Source organism: Arachis stenosperma, chromosome 7 (genome assembly GCF_014773155.1).
Source record: "Arachis stenosperma cultivar V10309 chromosome 7, arast.V10309.gnm1.PFL2, whole genome shotgun sequence".
Taxonomy (NCBI): domain Eukaryota; kingdom Viridiplantae; phylum Streptophyta; class Magnoliopsida; order Fabales; family Fabaceae; genus Arachis; species Arachis stenosperma.
The window spans coordinates 43,907,488-43,924,869 of NC_080383.1; the positions used below are offsets into that span (position 1 = coordinate 43,907,488).

General features: G+C 38.8%; 1 non-coding gene across 1 annotated transcript; it reads right to left on the reverse strand.

Moving 5' to 3' along the window:
• Positions 1-1,428: 1,428 nt before the first annotated feature.
• LOC130942802 (small nucleolar RNA R71) lies at positions 1,429-1,536 on the reverse strand. The gene has a single exon (XR_009071352.1). It is a non-coding gene; the product is annotated as a small nucleolar RNA R71 (small nucleolar RNA).
• Between the last annotated feature and the right edge of the window lie 15,846 nt (positions 1,537-17,382).

Genomic DNA, 17,382 nt, shown 5'->3' on the forward strand with positions numbered 1-17,382 from the left:
TGAAGATTCAAAACATGCTGCAGAGGAATTATACAGAAAAAGCTGAGCATTCAAAAATGCCCAGTGAAGAAGGCAGACTGGCGTTTAAACGCCAGCCAGGGTACCTGGTTGGGCGTTTAACGCCCAAAAAGGGTGCATTTTGGGCGTTAAACGCCAGAATGTATACCATTCTGGGCGTTTAACGCCAGGATGGTGCAGGGGGAAGATTTTGTTTTCAAAATCAAATTTTTTTTTTAGTTTTTCAAAATCAAATCTTTTTCAAATCAAATCTTTTCAATCAAATGTTTTCAAAATCAATTTCTTTCCTTTTTAAAAGATACTTACTAACAATTAATGATTTGATTGAACATCACAAGATTGTTACCTTTTCTGTTGAGAAAGGTTTTTAATGTTTGAATCATATCTTTTCTTGTTAGGCAAGTCATCAATTTTTAAAATCATATCTTTTCAAATTGTTTTTAAAATCATATCTTTTCAAATAGTTTTCAAATCATATCTTCTCAATCACATTTTTTTTTTATATCTTCTTAACCACATCTTTTTCAAAATAACTTTCAATCAAATCTTCTTAATTTCTAAGTTCAAATTCTTTTTCAAAAATCACTTAATTTCTTTTCCACTTTGATTTTCGAAAATCAATTGATGTTTTTCAAAAATGTTTTCAAAGTATTTTAATTAATTTTCCAAAATAAACTTCCCTCCTTCCCACATCCTCCTGTTTATGGAGTGCCACTCCTTCTCAATGCACAATTCGAACCTTATCTAACTAAAGTTCGAATTCATCTTCTCCTTCTTCTTTCTATTTCTCTTTTCCTCTGACATTTCAAGGAATCTCTATACTGTGACATAGAGGACTCCACATTTTCTTGTTCTCTTCTCTATCATATGAGCAGGAGCAGAGACAAAGGCATTCTTGTTGAAGCTGACCCTGAACCCGAGAGAACCTTGAAGAGAAAGCTAAGAGAAGCCAAGGCACAACTCTCTTTAGAGGACCTGACCGAATTCTTCAAGGAAGAAGAACACATGGCAGCAGAAAACAACAACAATGCAAACAATGCAAGGAAGGTGCTGGGTGACTTTACTGCACCTACTCCTGATTTTTATGGGAGAAGCATCTCTATCCCTGCCATTGGAGCAAACAACTTTGAGCTTAAGCCTCAATTAGTTTCTCTAATGCAACAGAATTGCAAGTTCCATGGACTTCCAATGGAAGATCCTCATCAGTTTTTAGCTGAATTCTTGCAAATCTGTGACACAGTCAAGACTAATGGGGTTGACCCTGAAGTCTATAGACTGATGCTATTCCCTTTTGCTGTAAGAGACAGAGCTAGAATATGGTTGGACTCTCAACCTAAAGAAAGCCTGGACTCATGGGAAAAGCTAGTCAATGCCTTCTTGGCAAAATTCTTTCCACCACAAAGATGGAGTAAGCTTAGAGTGGAAGTCCAAACCTTTAGACAAAAGGATGGAGAATCCCTCTATGAAGCTTGGGAAAGATACAAACAATTAATCAGAAAATGTCCTTCTGACATGCTTTCTGAATGGAGCATCATAGGTATTTCTATGATGGTCTCTCTGAACTATCTAAGATGTCCTTGGATAGCTCTGCAGGAGGATCTCTTCATCTGAAGAAGACGCCTACTGAAGCTCAAGAACTGATTGAAATGGTTGCAAATAACCAATTCATGTACACTTCTGAAAGAAATCCTGTGAACAATGGGACTAGTCAGAAGAAAGGAGTTCTTGATATTGACACTCTGAATGCCATTTTGGCCCAGAATAAAATATTGACTCAACAAGTCAATTTGATTTCTCAAAGTCTGTCTGGAATGCAAAATGCACCAAACAGTACTAAGGAAGCTTCATCTGAGGAAGAAGCTTATGATCCTGAGAACCCTTCCATGGAAGAGGTAAATTACCTAGGAGAACCCTATGGTAACACCTATAATTCTTCATGGAGAAATCACCCAAATCTTTCATGGAAGAATCACGAGAGACCTCAACAAGGTTTCAATAACAATGGTGGAAGAAACAGGTTTAACAATGGCAAGCCTTTTCCATCATCTTCTCAGCAACAGACAGAGAGCTCTAAGCAGAATAATTCTGACTTAGCAACCATGGTCTCTGATCTGATCAAAACCACTCAAAGTTTCATGACTGAAACTAGATCTTCCATTAGGAATTTGGAAGGACAAGTGGGTCAGCTGAGCAAGAAAATTACTGAACTTCCTCCAAGCACTCTCCCAAGTAACACTGAAGAAAATCCAAAAGGAGAGTGCAAAGCCATAAACATGGCCGAATTCTGGGAGGAAGAAGAGGCAGTGAACGCCACTGAGGAAGGCCTCACTGGACGTCCACTGGCCTCTAATGAGTTCCCCAATGAGGAACCTTGGGAATCTGAGGCTCAGACTGAGACCATAGAGATTCCCTTGGACTTGCTACTGCCTTTCATGAGCTCTGATGAGTATTCTTCCTCTGAAGAGGATGAGTATGTCACTGAAGAGCAAGTTGCTAAATACCTTGGAGCAATCATGAAGCTAAATGACAAGTTATTTGGAAATGAGACTTGGGAAGATGAACCTCCCTTGCTCACCAAAGAACTGGATGACCTGTCTAGGCAGAAACTGCCTCAAAAGAGGCAGGATCCTGGGAAGTTTTCTATACCTTGTACCATAGGCACCATGACCTTCAAGAAGGCCTTGTGTGACTTAGGGTCAAGTGTAAACCTCATGCCCCTCTCTGTAATGGAGAAATTAGGGATCTCTGAGGTGCAAGCTGCAAAAATCTCACTAGAAATGGCAGACAACTCAAGAAAACAAGCCCATGGACTTGTAGAGGATGTTCTGGTTAAGGTTGAAAACCATTACATTCCTACTGATTTCATAGTCCTAGAGACTGGGAAGTGCATGGATGAATCCATCATCCTTGGCAGACCATTCCTAGCCACAGCAAAGGCTGTGATTGATGTTGATAGAGGAGAGTTGATCATTCAAGTGAATGAAGAATCCATGGTGTTTAAGGCCCAAGGATATCCCTCTATCATCATGGAGAAGAAGCATGAAGAGCTTCTCTCAAAACAGAGCCAAGCAGAGCCCCCACAGTCAAACTCTAAGTTTGGTGTTGGGAGGCCACAACCAAAATCTAAGTTTGGTGTTGAAACCCCACATTCAAACTCTAAGTTTGGTGTTGGGAGGTTTCAACAAGGTTCTGAGTGTTTCTGAGGCTCCATGGGAGTCCTCTGTCAAGCTAATGACACTAAAGAAGCGCTTGTTGGGAGGCAACCCAATGTTTTATAATTAATTATTTTCTTTTGTTATTTTATCTTTTTGTAGGTTGATGATCATAAGAAGTCACAAAAACAATGAAAAAAGCAAAAACAAAATGAAAAACAGGAAGAAAAACAGCACACCCTGGAGGAAGATGCTGCTGGCGTTCAAACGCCAGTCAGCCTAGCAGTTGGGCGTTTAACGCCCAGTCTGGCACCTTTCTGGGCGTTTAACGCCAGAAAAGGGCACCAGACTGGCGTTAAACGCCAGTAAAGGGCAACAACCTGGCGTTAAACGCCAGGAATGGGCACCAGCCCGGCGTTTAACGCCAGAAATGGGTCAAAACGTGGATTTTGATGCCATTTGGTGCAGGGATAACTTTTCCTTGACACTACAGGATCTGTGGACCCCACAGGACCCTACCATCACTCTCTCTCTTCTTCCCCCATTCACCAATCACCTCAACACCTCTTCCCCAAAAACCCCTCACCTATCAAATCCCATCTTTCTCTTCACCACTCACATCCATCCTTCATAAAACCCCACCAACCTCACCCTTCAAATTCAAAGGCAAAGTGTTATTGCAATTTCACACAACCTAAAGACCACTTCTTCCCCTTTGGCCGAACACACTACCCTCCCCCTCTTCCTCATTTCTTCTTCTTCTACTCCTTTCTTTCTTCTTTTGCTCGAGGACGAGCAAACATTTTAAGTTTGGTGTGGTAAAAGCGTTGCTTTTTCGTTTTTCCATAACCATTATGGCACCAAAGGCCGGAGAAACCTCTAAAAAGAGGAAAGGGAAAGCAAAAGCTTCCACCTCCGAGTCATGGGAGATGGATAGATTCCTCTCAAAGGTGCATCAAGACCACTTCTATGAAGTTGTGGCCTTGAAGAAGGTGATCCCCGAAGTCCCCTTTTTACTCAAAAAGGGTGAATATCCGGAGATCCGCCATGAGATCCAAAGAAGAGGTTGGGAAGTTCTCACCAACCCCATTCAACAAGTTGGAATCTTGATGGTTCAAGAGTTCTATGCCAATGCATGGATCACAAAGAACCATGACCAAAGTGTGAACCCGAATCCAAAGAATTATCTTACTATGGTTCGGGGGAAATACTTGGATTTTAGTCCGGAGAGTGTGAGGGTGGCGTTCAACTTGCCTATGATGCAAGGAGATGAGCATCCTTTCACTAGAAGGGTCAACTTTGATCAAAGGTTGGACCAAGTCCTCACAGTCATATGTGAAGAGGGCGCACAATGGAGGCAAGACTCAAGAGGAAAGCCGGTTCAATTGAGAAGGCATGACCTCAAACCCGTGGCTAGAGGATGGTTAGAGTTCATACAACGCTCAATCATTCCCACTAGCAACCGGTCCGAAGTTACCATAGACCGGGCCATCATGATCCATAGCATCATGATTGGAGAAGAAATAGAAGTTCATGAGGTTATAGCCCAAGAACTCTATAAGGTGGCGGACAAGACCTCCACTTTGGCAAGATTAGCCTTTCCTCACCTCATTTGTCACCTCTGTTATTCAGTTGGAGTTGACATAGAAGGAGATATCCCCATTGATGAGGACAAGCCCATCACCAAGAAAAGGATGGAATACACAAGAGACCCCTCTCATCAAGAAATCCCTGAGATTCCTCAAGGGATGAACTTTCCTCCACAAAACTATTGGGAGCAACTAAACACCTCCCTAGGAGAATTAAGTTCCAACATGGGACAACTAAGGGTGGAGCACCAAGAACACTCCATCATCCTTCATGAGATTAGAGAAGATCAAAGAATCATGAGGGAGGAGTAACAAAGGCAAGGAAGAGACATTGAGGAGCTCAAGCACTCCATAGGACCTTCAAAAGCAAGGAAGAGCCGCCATCACTAAGGTGGACCCGTTCCTTAATTTCCTTGTTCTCTATCCTTCTGTTTTTCGAATTTTTATGCTTTATGTTACCCATGTTTGTGTCTTGTGATCATTAGTGTCTTAGTGTCTATGCCTTAAAGTTATGAATGTCCTATGAATCCATCACCTTTCTTCAATAAAAACGTGCTTAATTGAAAAGGAAAGAATTGCATGAATTTTGAATTTTATAATAGTTTAATTATTTTGATGTGGTGGCAATATTTTTGTTCTCTGAATGTATGTGTAAACAGTGCATATGTATCTTGAATTTGTGGTTCATGAATGTTGGCTCTTGAAAGAATGATGAAAAAGGAGACATGTTACTGAGGATCTGAAAAATCAATAAAATGATTCTTGAAGCAAGAAAAAGCTATTCAAAAAAAAAAAAAAAAAAAAAAAAAAAAAAAACCGAAAAAAAAAAAAAAAATCGAAAAAAAAAAAGAAAAGAAAGAAAAAGAAAAGAAATAAAGTTGTGATCCAAGGCAAATAAGAGTGTGCTTAAGAACCCTGGACACCTCTAATTGGGGACTTTAGCAAAGCTGAGTCACAATCTGAAAAGGTTCACCCAATTATGTGTCTGTGGCATGTATGTATCCGGTGGTAATACTGGAAGACAGAGTGCTTTGGGCCACAGCCAAGACTCAATAAATAGCTATGTTCAAGAATCATCATACTTTACTAGGAGAATCATTAACACTATCTGGACTCTGAGTTCCTAAAGAAGCCAACCATTCTGAATTTCAAGGGATAGATTGAGATGCCAAAACTGTTCAGAGACAGAAGGTTAAAAGCCCCGCTCATCTAATTAATACTGATCTTCACAGATGTTTTTGGAATTCATTGCATATTCTCTTCTTTTGATCTTATTTGATTTTCAGTTGCTTGAGGACAAGCAACAATTTAAGTTTGGTGTTGTGATGAGCGGATAATTTGTATACTTTTTGGCATTGTTTTTAGTATGTTTTTGATATCTTTTAGTTAGATTTTAGTACATTTTTATTAGTTTTTATTTAAAATTCACTTTTCTGGACTTTACTATGAGTTTGTGTGTTTTTCTGTGATTTCAGGTATTTTCTGGCTGAAATTGAGGGACCTGAGCAAAAATCTGATTCAGAGACCAAAAAGGACTGCAGATGCTGTTGGATTCTGACCTCCCTGCACTCGAAGTGGATTTTCTGGAGCTACAGAAGCCCAATTGGCGCGCTCTCAACGGCGTTGGAAAGTAGACATCCAGGGCTTTCCAGCAATATATAATAGTCCATACTTTGTCCAAGATTTGATGGCCCAAACCCGCGAAGCAATCCGGCCTCAGGAATTCCAGCGTTAAACGCCGGAACAGGAATAAAAGTTGGAGTTAAACGCCCAAACTGGCATGGGAGCTGGCGTTTAACTCCAGAAAAGGTCTCTACACGAATTTCCTTGATTGCTCAGCCCAAGCACACACCAAGTGGGCCGGAAGTGGATTTTTATGTCATTTACTCATTTCTGTACACCTTAGGTTACTAGTTTACTATTAATAGGACCTTTACTATTGTATTAGGGGACTTTGGTAGCTATCTTCACTTTTATGCTATCTTAGATCTTTGGGAGGCTGGCCATTCGGCCATGCCTAGACCCTGTTCTTATGTATTTCAACGGTGGAGTTTCTACACACCATAGATTAAGGGTGTGGAGCTCTGCTGTACCTCGAGTATTAATGCAATTACTATTGTTCTTCCATTCAATTCCGCTTGTTCTTTTACCAAGATATCACTTGTTCTTCACCTATGAACAAGGTGACTGACAACCATTCTTGTTCTACAAGCATCTGAGGCTTAGTGAATATCTCTTGGATTTCCGATTGCACGATGCATGGTTGATCGCCTGACAACCGAGTGCTCGCCTGACAAACGAGCCAGCCATTCCGTGAGATCAGAGTCTTCGTGGTATAGGCAAGAACTGATGGCAGCATTCAAGAGAATCCGGAAGGTCTAACCTTGTCTGTGGTGTTCTGAGTAGGATTCAATGATTGAATGACTGTGACGTGCTTCAAACCCTGAGGGCGGGGCGTTAGTGATAACGCAAAAGAATCACTGGATTCTATTCCGGCCTGATTGAGAACCGACAGATGAATTCCGCTATGCCGTGACAGGACATATGCAATCGCTTTCACTGAGAGGATGGGAGGTAGCTGCTGACAACAGTGAGACCCTACACGAGTTTGCCATGGAAAGGAGTAAGAAGGATTGGATGAAGGCAGTAGGAAAGCAGAGAGACGGAAGGGAAGGCATCTTCATACACTTGTCTGAAGCTCTTACACCAATGATATACATAAGTATCACTATCTTTATCTTGCATGTTATTTTCGTTCATCATCATCATATACATTTGAGTTTGCCTAACTAAGATTTACAAGATGACCATAGCTTGCTTCAATACTAACAATCTCCGTGGGATCGACCCTTACTCACGTAAGGTTTATTACTTGGACGACCCAGTGCACTTGCTGGTTAGTTGTGCGAAGTTGTGTAATGCCATGGTATTGAGCCACCAAGTTCTTGGAGCCATTACCGGGGATTATTTGAGTTGTGAAAAAGTATTGTTCACAATTTCGCGCACCAACCAGCCAGGCACCAGACACCCTTTTCTGGTGTTAAATGCTAATCTGTCTGCCTATTCTGGCGTTTAACGCCCAGAATGCTGCCATTTTGGGCATTAAACGCCCATTTTTCTATCCTTACTGGTGTTTAAACGCCAGTAAGCTCGTCCTCCAAGGTCTACTATTTTTATGCTACTTTAATTCTGTAGCTATTTTTGTGACTCCACATGATCATCAACCTAAAGAAAATATAAACTAACAATGGAAAATTAAAAAGTAATTAACATAGATAAATAAAATTGGGTTGCCTCCCAATAAGCGCTTCTTTAATGTCAATAACTTGACAGGAAGCTCTTACAGAGCTTCATAGATGCTTAGAGCATGATTGTGGCCTCCCAACACCAAACTTAGAGTTTGAATGTGGGGGCTCTGCTTGACTATGTCTGGAGAGAGTTGGATGAAGCTTTTCATGCTTCTTCTCCATGTTTACAGAAGAAGATCCTTGAGCCTTAAACACAAGGTAGTCCTCATTCAATTGAAGGACTAGCTCTCCTCTGTCCACATCAATCATAGCCCTTGCTGTGGCTAGGAAGGGTTTCCAAGGATGATGGATTCATCCTCCTCCTTTCCAGTGTCTAGGATTATGAAGTCAGCAGGGATGTAGAGGCCTTCAACCTTCACTAAGACATCCTCTACAAGTCCATAAGCCTTTTTCATTGATTTGTCTGCCATCTCTAGTGAGATTCTTGTAGCTTGTACCTCAAAGATTTCTAGTTTCTCCATTACAGAGAGTGGCATGAGGTTTATACCTGACCCCAGGTCACACAGAGCCTTCTCAAAGGTCATGATGCCCATAGTACAAGGTATTAAGAACCTTTTGGGATCTGATTTCTTATGAGGTAATGTCTGCTGAACCCAGGCATTCAGTTCATTGATGAGCAATGGAGATTCATCCTTCCAAGTCTCATTACCAATTAACTTGGCATTTAACTTCATGATTGCTCCTAGATACCGAGCAACTTGCTCTTCAATAATATCTTTATCCTCTTCAGAGGAAGAATACTCATCAGAGCTCATGAATGGCAACAGTAAGTTCAGTGGAATCTCTATGGCCTCTGTATGAACCTCAGACTCCTTTGATTCCCCATTAGGGAACTTTTCAATGGTAAGTGGACGTCCATTGAGGTCTTCCTCACTGGAAATCACTGCCTTTTCCTCCTCTAAAGGTTCGGCCATTTTGGTTATAGTTATGGCCTTGCACTCTCTTTTTCGATTTTCTTCTATATTGCTTGGGAGAGTACTAGGAGGATTTTCAGTAACTCTTTTACTCAGCTGACCCACTTGTGCTTCCAAATTTTTGATGGAGGACCTTGCCTCAGTCATGAAATTGAGAGTGGCCTTAGATAGATCAGAGACTATATTTGCTAAGCCAGAGGGGCTCTGCTCAGAATTCTCTATCTGTTGTTGAGAAGATGATGGAAAAGGCTTGCTATTTGCAAACCTATTTCTCCCACCATTAATGTTATTGAAGCCTTGTTGAGGTTTCTATTGATCCTTCCATGAGAAATTTGGATGATTTTTCCATGAAGAATTATAGGTATTTCCATAGGATTCTCCTATCTAATTCACCTTCCATTGCAGGATTCTCAGGGTCATAAGCTTCTCCTTCAGAGGAGGCTTCTTTAGTACTGCTGGATGCAGCTTGCAATCCAGTCAAATTCTGAGAAATCATATTGACTTGCTGAGTCAATATCTTGTTCTGAGCCAATATGGCGTTCAGAGTATCAATTTCAAGAACTCCTTTATTCTGAGTTATCCCATTATTCACAAGATTTCTTTCAGAAGTGTACATGAACTGGTTATGCAACCATCTCAATGAGTTCCTGGGCTTCTGCAGGTATTTTCAGATGAAGAGATTTACCAGCAGAATGATCCAATGACATCTTGGACAATTCAGACATACCATCATTGAATATACATATGATGCTCCATTCTGGAAGCATGTTAGAAGGACACCTTTTGGTTAATTGCTTGTATCTTTCCGAAGCTTCATAGAGAGATTCACCTTCCTTCTATTTGAAGGTTTGGAATTCCACTCTAAGCTTGCTCATCTTCTGAGGTGGAAAGAATTTGGTCAAGAAAGCACTGACCAACTTGTCTCAAGAGTTCATGCTTTCTCTAGGTTGTGAGTCCAACCATATCCTAACTCTGTCTCTTATAGCAAAAGGGAAAAGCATAAGTCTGTAGACGTCGGGATCAATCCCATTGGTCTTAACCATATCACAGATTTGCAAGAATTCAGCTAAAAATTGATGAGGATCTTCCGATGGAAGTCCATGAAACTTGCAATTCTGCTGCATTAGAGAAACTAATTGAGGCTTAAGCTCAAAGTTGTTTGCTCCAATGGCACGAAGTGAGATGCTTCTTCCATAGAAGTTGGAAGTTGGTGCAGTATAGTCACCAAGCATCTTTCTTGCATCAATGGCGTTGTTGTTGGGTTCGGCTGCCCTGTCTACTTCTTTTTCAAAATTTTCTGTAAGGTCCTCTCTGGAGTGTTGTTCTTTAGCTTCTCTTAGCTTCCTCTTCAGAGTCCTTTCAGGTTCAGGATCAGCTTCAACAAGAATATTTTTATCCCTGTTTTTGCTCATATGAAAAAGAAGAGAACAAAGGGAGTAGTGGAATCCTCTATGTCACAGTATAGAGATTACTTGAGGTGTCAGAAGAAAAGAAGAATAGAGGAATGAGGTAGAGAGAGAATAAGAATAATTTGAACACAGAGGGAGAGAGAGGGTTCGAATTATAAGTAGAAGAGAAGTGTTAGCAAATAAATAGAAAGAGATGATAGAGAGAGTATTCAAAAATTAAAACTAAAACAATTTGTTAATTAAAAAGATTTTTGAAAAAGTGGTTAGTGATTTTCAAAAATTGGAAGTGGAAAAGTGGTTAGGTGGTTTTGAAAAAGATAAGAAATAGTAATTAGTTGAAAAAGATTTGAAAATAATTTTGAAAAGATAAGAAGTTAGAAAAAGACTTTGAAATGAAAATTTTAAAAAGATATGATTGAAATTTATTTTGAAAGAAAAAGAGTTAAAAAGATTTGATTTTTAAAATTAAAGCTGATGACTTAACCAACAAGAAACTAAAAGATATGATTCTAAAATTTAAAGATTGAACCTTTCTTAACAAGAAAGTAACAAACTTGAAATTTTTGAATCAAAGCATTAATTTGTTAGCAAGGATTTTCGAAAATATGAGATAAGATTAAGAAAAATATTTTTGAAAAATTAGTTTGAAAATTTTCAACAAAATTGAAAGATGAATGTTTAAAATATGTTTGATGCAAAAAGTTATTAATTAAAACATGAAAAAATGAAAAAAATTGAATTGGAAACAAAATTACCTCCCTTGTGTCATCCTGGCGTTAAATGCCCAGAATGCTATCCATTCTTGCATTTAACGCCCACTTGGCTGCCTCTCTGGCCATTTAACGCCCAGCCAGATACTCTGGTTGGCGTTAAACGCCAGGAATCCTTCTTTACTGGGCGTTTTTCTAAATGCCCAGAAAGCTGCCATTTCTGGCGTTAAACGCCCAGAATGCTGCCCATTCTGGTGTTTAACGCCCAGAATGATACCTTTACTGCCGTTAAACGCCCAGAATGATAGCCATTCTGGCGTTTAACGCCCAAAATGCCTCTTTATTGGCGTTTTAACGCCGGTGAGCTCTTTTTCTTTGTGATTCCTCTGCTTTATGTTCTGATCCTTCATTTCTCTATACTATTTACTGTAAAGATATAAATTTTTTTATTTATTTATTTAATTTGAAATTTTGACTTGACTAATAAGAAACAACTAAATTTTAAAAATTTTTTACCAAGTCAACTCAAAATTTCGAAAATTATGAGAAGAAAAAGGAAAAGATATTTTTTTTACCTTTGAATTTTTAATGAGGAGAGAGAAAAACAACAAAATGAAACAAAACATAAAATTTTAAGATCAAAACAAATAATGCATTCAAGAACACTTTGAATGTCAAGATGAACACCAAGAATACTTTGAAGATCATGATGAACATCAAGAACATATTTTTGAAAATTTTTAAATAAAGAAAGACATGCAAGACACCAAACTTAGAAATTTTGAATGTTTAGACACTATGGATTCGAAAATGCATATGAAAAACAAGAAAAGACACAAAACAAGAAAATTTAAAGATCAAACAAGGAAAATAATCAAGAACAACTTGAAGATCAAGAAAGAACACATGCATGAATTTTCGAAAAATTTTTAAGAAACTTAAAAACATGCAGTTGATACCAAACTTAAAATTTGACACTAGACTCAAACAAGAAAGAAGATTATCCAATCTAAGCAATAAGATGAACCGTTAGTTGTCCAAACTCGAACAATCCCTGGCAACGGCGCCAAAAACTTGGTGCACGAAATTGCAATCACACTTTTGCAACTCCGCACAACTAACCAGCAAGTGCACTGGGTCGTCCAAGTAATAAAACCTTACGCGAGTAAGGGTCGATCCCACAGAGATTGTCAGCTTGAAGCAAGCTATGGTCATCTTGTAAATCTTAGTCAGGTGGATTCAAATGGTTATGAGGTTTTGATAATTAAAAGATAAATAAAACATAAAATACAATAAAGATACTTATGTAATCCATTGGTGGAAATTTCAGATAAGCGTTTGGAGATGCTTTGTTGCTTCTGAACCTCTGCTTTCCTATTGACTTCATCCAATCATGCTTGCTCCCTTCCATGGCAAGCTGTATGTTGGTGGATCACCGTTGTCAATGGCTACTATCCGTCCTCTCAGTGAAAATGGTCCAGGTACGTTTCCGCATGGCTAATCATCTGTTGGTTCTCACTTGTGTCAGAATAAAATCTCTCTATCCTTTTGCACACTGTCACTGCGCCCAACATTCACAAGTTTGAAGCTCGTCACATTCATCCCTTCCCTGATCCTACTCGGAATACCACAGACAAGGTTTAGACTTTCTAGATCTCAAGAATGCTACCAATTGGTTCTAGCCTATACCACGAAGGTTCTAACCTCACGGACTCAAATGCTCTGTTGTCAGGAGAGGCAAGTCAAATCCGTGGATCAGAGACCCAAGAGATTATACTCTGGCTGTCGTCCAATGACTACATTGAACATCATGTAGATCGCTTGTGGTTGTCAAGCACGTGAATCTTGGCTAAGCGAGTAACAAAGATAGTGGATGATTGTCACGGGTCACCCCTTCATTCTGACTTAACTGAATTAAGTACGAGAGTATATCTTGGAGAAGAAGTAGGCATGAATTGAAAGAAAAACAATAGTACCTGCATTAATTCACGAAGAACAGTAGAGCTCCGCACCTTAATCTATGAGATGTAGAAACTCCACCGTTGGAAAATACATAAGAGACAAAGGTCTAGGCATGGTCGAATGGCCAACCTCCCTCAAAGTAATCAAAAGATCAAAAGATGATCAAAAGATGAAATACAATAGTCAAAAGTGCTATTTATACTCAACAAGTTACTAGGGATTACAGAAAATAAGTAACTAAGTGTAGATAGTGCAAAAATCCACTTCTGGGACCCACTTGGTGTGTGATGGGGCTGAGCTTTGAAGATTTCATGTGCATAGGCTTTTTTTGGAGTTAAACGCCAGCTTGGATGCCAATTTGGGTGTTTAACTCCAGTTCTGGTGCCAGTTCCGGCATTTTACGCCAGAAAAGAGTCTTTGGTGGGCATTTTAATGCCAAATTGGGCCATCAAATCTTGGGCAAAGTATGGACTATTATACATTGTTGGAAAGTCCAAGATGTTTACTTTCCAACACAATTGAGAGCACACCAATTGGGCTTCTGTAGCTCCAGAGAATCCACTTCGAGTGCAGGAGGATCAAAATCCAACAGCATCTGTAGTCCTTTCTCAGTCTCTGAATCAGACTTTTGCTCAGGTCCCTCAATTTCAGCCAGAAAATACCTGAAATTACAGAAAAATACACAAACTCATAGTAAAGTCCAGAAATGTGATTTTTGCATAAAAACTAATAAAAATATACTAAAAAGTAACTAAAACATACTAAAAACTATGTAAAAACAATTCCAAAAAGCGTATAAATTATTCGCTCATCAAGTATCAATGCCTTTAAGATGAATTCTGAGCCAAGTGTCTGTGGTGTTTATGTGTTGAGGAGAGGCTTGAGTTAATAGGCCCGAAGGGTGCTTCATCACCCAACACCTTGAGCCATCTAGGTCGGGAGTGTTGACTAAAAACTTATCTAAAAAGCTGCCTCAACACAGAACACTGAGTTGAAAATAAAAAGAATAAGTTTCTAAGAAAAAGAAAAATAAAAATTAAACACCAAGGATCAATGAATAACAAGGTTTCATAGAAGCACCTTAGCCAATACTTAAGAGGACATCTCAAACCTGGAAACCAATAAGAGTTGAGCTTCAAATGTATCCTGCATGAAACCATATGAACCAAGATTGATTGTTTTCCAATAAGGACCCATATTCCTCTCTGTTTTCATTCATTCTTCTCATGTTTTAATACTTTCTTGGGGACAAGAAAGATTTAAGTTTGGTGTTGTGATGCCTAGGCATCTTAGGTTAGTTTCACAAGCCCTTTTCATTAGTTTTCATTAGGTTTCATGCACTTTCTTGATCTTTAAGTAAGCATTTGGATGAGAATTTCATACATATCTTGATTCAATCAAACATGGTTAATTATGTGCATTTTCATGAGATTTATGCAAGAATTTACTTGATGTTATAAATGATGCAAGATCTTGTGATTTTGGTAGGACTTTGATGCATGTGTATGATTGATGATAGCTGAAGAGAAGCAGAGGAATGACAAGGAAGAAGTAGAGAAGGCAACGTTGGAGGCCAAAGCTGGCTCACCAACGTTGCCTCAAACATTGGCTAAGAGGAATTGAAGGCAATGTTGAAGACAAAGCTGGCTCACAAACGTTGCCTCAAACGTGCTAAAGAGGAGAGGGCAATGTTGGAGCCAAAGCTGGCTCACCAACGTTGCCTCAAATGTTGATAAAGAGGAGGAGAGGACAATGTTGGAGCCAAAGCTGGCTCTCCAACATTGCCTCAAATGCTCCAAGCTCAAGGTGCAACGTTGGAGCCAAAGTTGGCTCTCCGATGTTGCCTCAAACGTTCCAAGCTCAAGGTGCAACGTTGGTGGCCAAAGTTGGCTAACCAACATTGAAGAAGAAGATATGCCAACGTTGGAGGGAACGTTGGTGATCCAACGTTACCCCTAACATTCTCAATAACTTTCAAATTTTGGAGTAGGAAAATTTGCAGTGACGCGTACGCGTCGATGACGCGCATGCGTGGGCGAACAAACGTTGGTACACCAACGTTAGGTCAAACGCTAGTGGCAAACGCCCAAGTGTTATTTTGCAACGTTTGACCCAACGTTTCCATACAAATATTACTTCCAACTTCAATACAAAATGGAATCCATGCAGAGTATGAACGTTAGTTTGCAAATGTCCTCATCAACGTCACTATGAAGCCACTTTCAACTATCTTCAACAAAGGCCAAAGCCCACATCCAAAGACTTCAAGACTGAATGAAGAAAGTGTATAAATAGATAGAATTTAAGTTAGATAGAGAGACTGGAAGGCTGGAGGCAGGGGATCCTCATTGGGAAACCCTGAATTTATTTTTCTCTGTACTTTCATTTAGTTTATGTACTTTCTTATTTTTTCCTTTTCTATTTGAATTGAGCTATGAATAACTAAACCCTTCTTTATTGGGTTAGGAAGATCTATTGTAATTCAATTGATCAATCATAGTTTTCGTTCTTCTTCTTCTTTCCTTTCTCTTTGATTTACTTGAAAGCTTTCGATCTTCGTCAAATTGAGTAGTTGTCTCGGAAGAGAAGTTTCTCATACTTAGATTTCCTTTGAACCTTGGAAGAGAAATAAGGAAATCAAGCTAGAAATGCTTTCTCATGTTGGACCGGATTGGGGGTTGGATGGATATAGTGACATATAATCCTATCAATACTTTGATTTGGAAATACATGTGGTATAATCAGTGACCATACTTTATCTCTTGCCATGAGCAATTAGATCAAGAAATTGGGCAATTGTTCAAGCTTAGCGAGATTGAATTGCCAAGGAATTGGGATTCAATCTCCTAATATTGCCAAGAGATCAATGAGTTGCATGGATTAAGGAAGAGATGAGAATGAACTTGATCCGGAGAACACAATATCTCCTGAACCCAATGAACCTCCCGTTTCTGATCTACCCTTTCTTTATATTCTACTGTTTACATTTATGCTTAATCATCCCCATTCCCATTTAGATTTCTGCGATTTACTTTTTGCACTTTACATTTCGCCATTTACTTTCCGTCATTTATATTCCTTGCTATTTACGTTTTCCGCCATTTAATTTTCTACAATTCTAAATTCAAATCTGCTTAGTTCAACTAGAACACTCCTCTAATTAAAGTTGTTCAACTAATCAATCCCTGTGGGATTCGACCTCACTCTATTGTGAGTTTTTACTTGACGATAATTCGGTATACTTGCCAAAGAAAAATTTGTTGAGAGACAAATTTTCATGCATCAAGTGGTAACTGTACAAAAATGCCAATTTTCATTTGAGCCATTCTAACTAGCAAAACGTTAATCAAGGTTAATTACAATGAGTATGGTTTAGAAAAAAATTGTATATTTTATTTAATGCTATTGCAGGAAGCCATTTTGTCTTGAAGATAAAAAAATTAGTCGGTTGCAAATAAGATCTATTTAGATAAGATAAGATAAGATATTTTCTGTTTTGAGGATTACCTGAAATGTTAATTTGGGTCTAAACGTGAGGTCCAGATTCCTTTGTATGGCAGCGTCCAACTTGTTTGGTGCCGAGGTGTCGCTTGTTTGAGTTTCTTGTGAGGAGGTGGGGGTGGTACCTGGAAGAGACTCTGATGCTTAAGTGCAGGTTTTTAGTAGATTAGAACGTAAATATACCTGAGGGGTGTCAGTGTATTTATAGAAGAGAAGATAACCACCTTTGTTGGAGTAGTTTCATCTTTATTGATGGATAACCATTCTCTTTATCTTGGGAATTTGTTAGGATCTATCTTTTAAGGAAGATAGAGAAAGTTAGAGAGATTTGGGGAGACAATTACTTACTTAGATAAGCATATGCTGCCCTTTTCATCGTGTCTGACTTCTTTAAAGAGGTCGGGTATTCGGTAGAAGCCATCTTTTTAGGTGGGCTTTTATCCTTATTGAACCTGACTTTTGTATTTTGAGCCAGGATATCAACATCTTTTATAAAAAAATATTTAATTTATTTTAAAAAATTAATCAAATTATGTTTCATTTGCTCATGTTATCTGTTTGGATAATTTATTTATGGTTTGGATTATTTTATTTAGGACCAATCATAAAATTGGACAAAGGAGGTTAATTGGATTTTTAAAGAACTTGCATAGATTTAATGGCTTTGTTTACGTTCAAAAGTTCAAACCACTCCTTCTAGAAGTTGGATTGGGACAGTCCCCAATATATATGTTTCAGAAATTTAAGAAAATTTTTTACAATTTTCACATTACATACTTTTTCCAATTATCAAAATTTCAAATAAAGTTAGGAAAATGA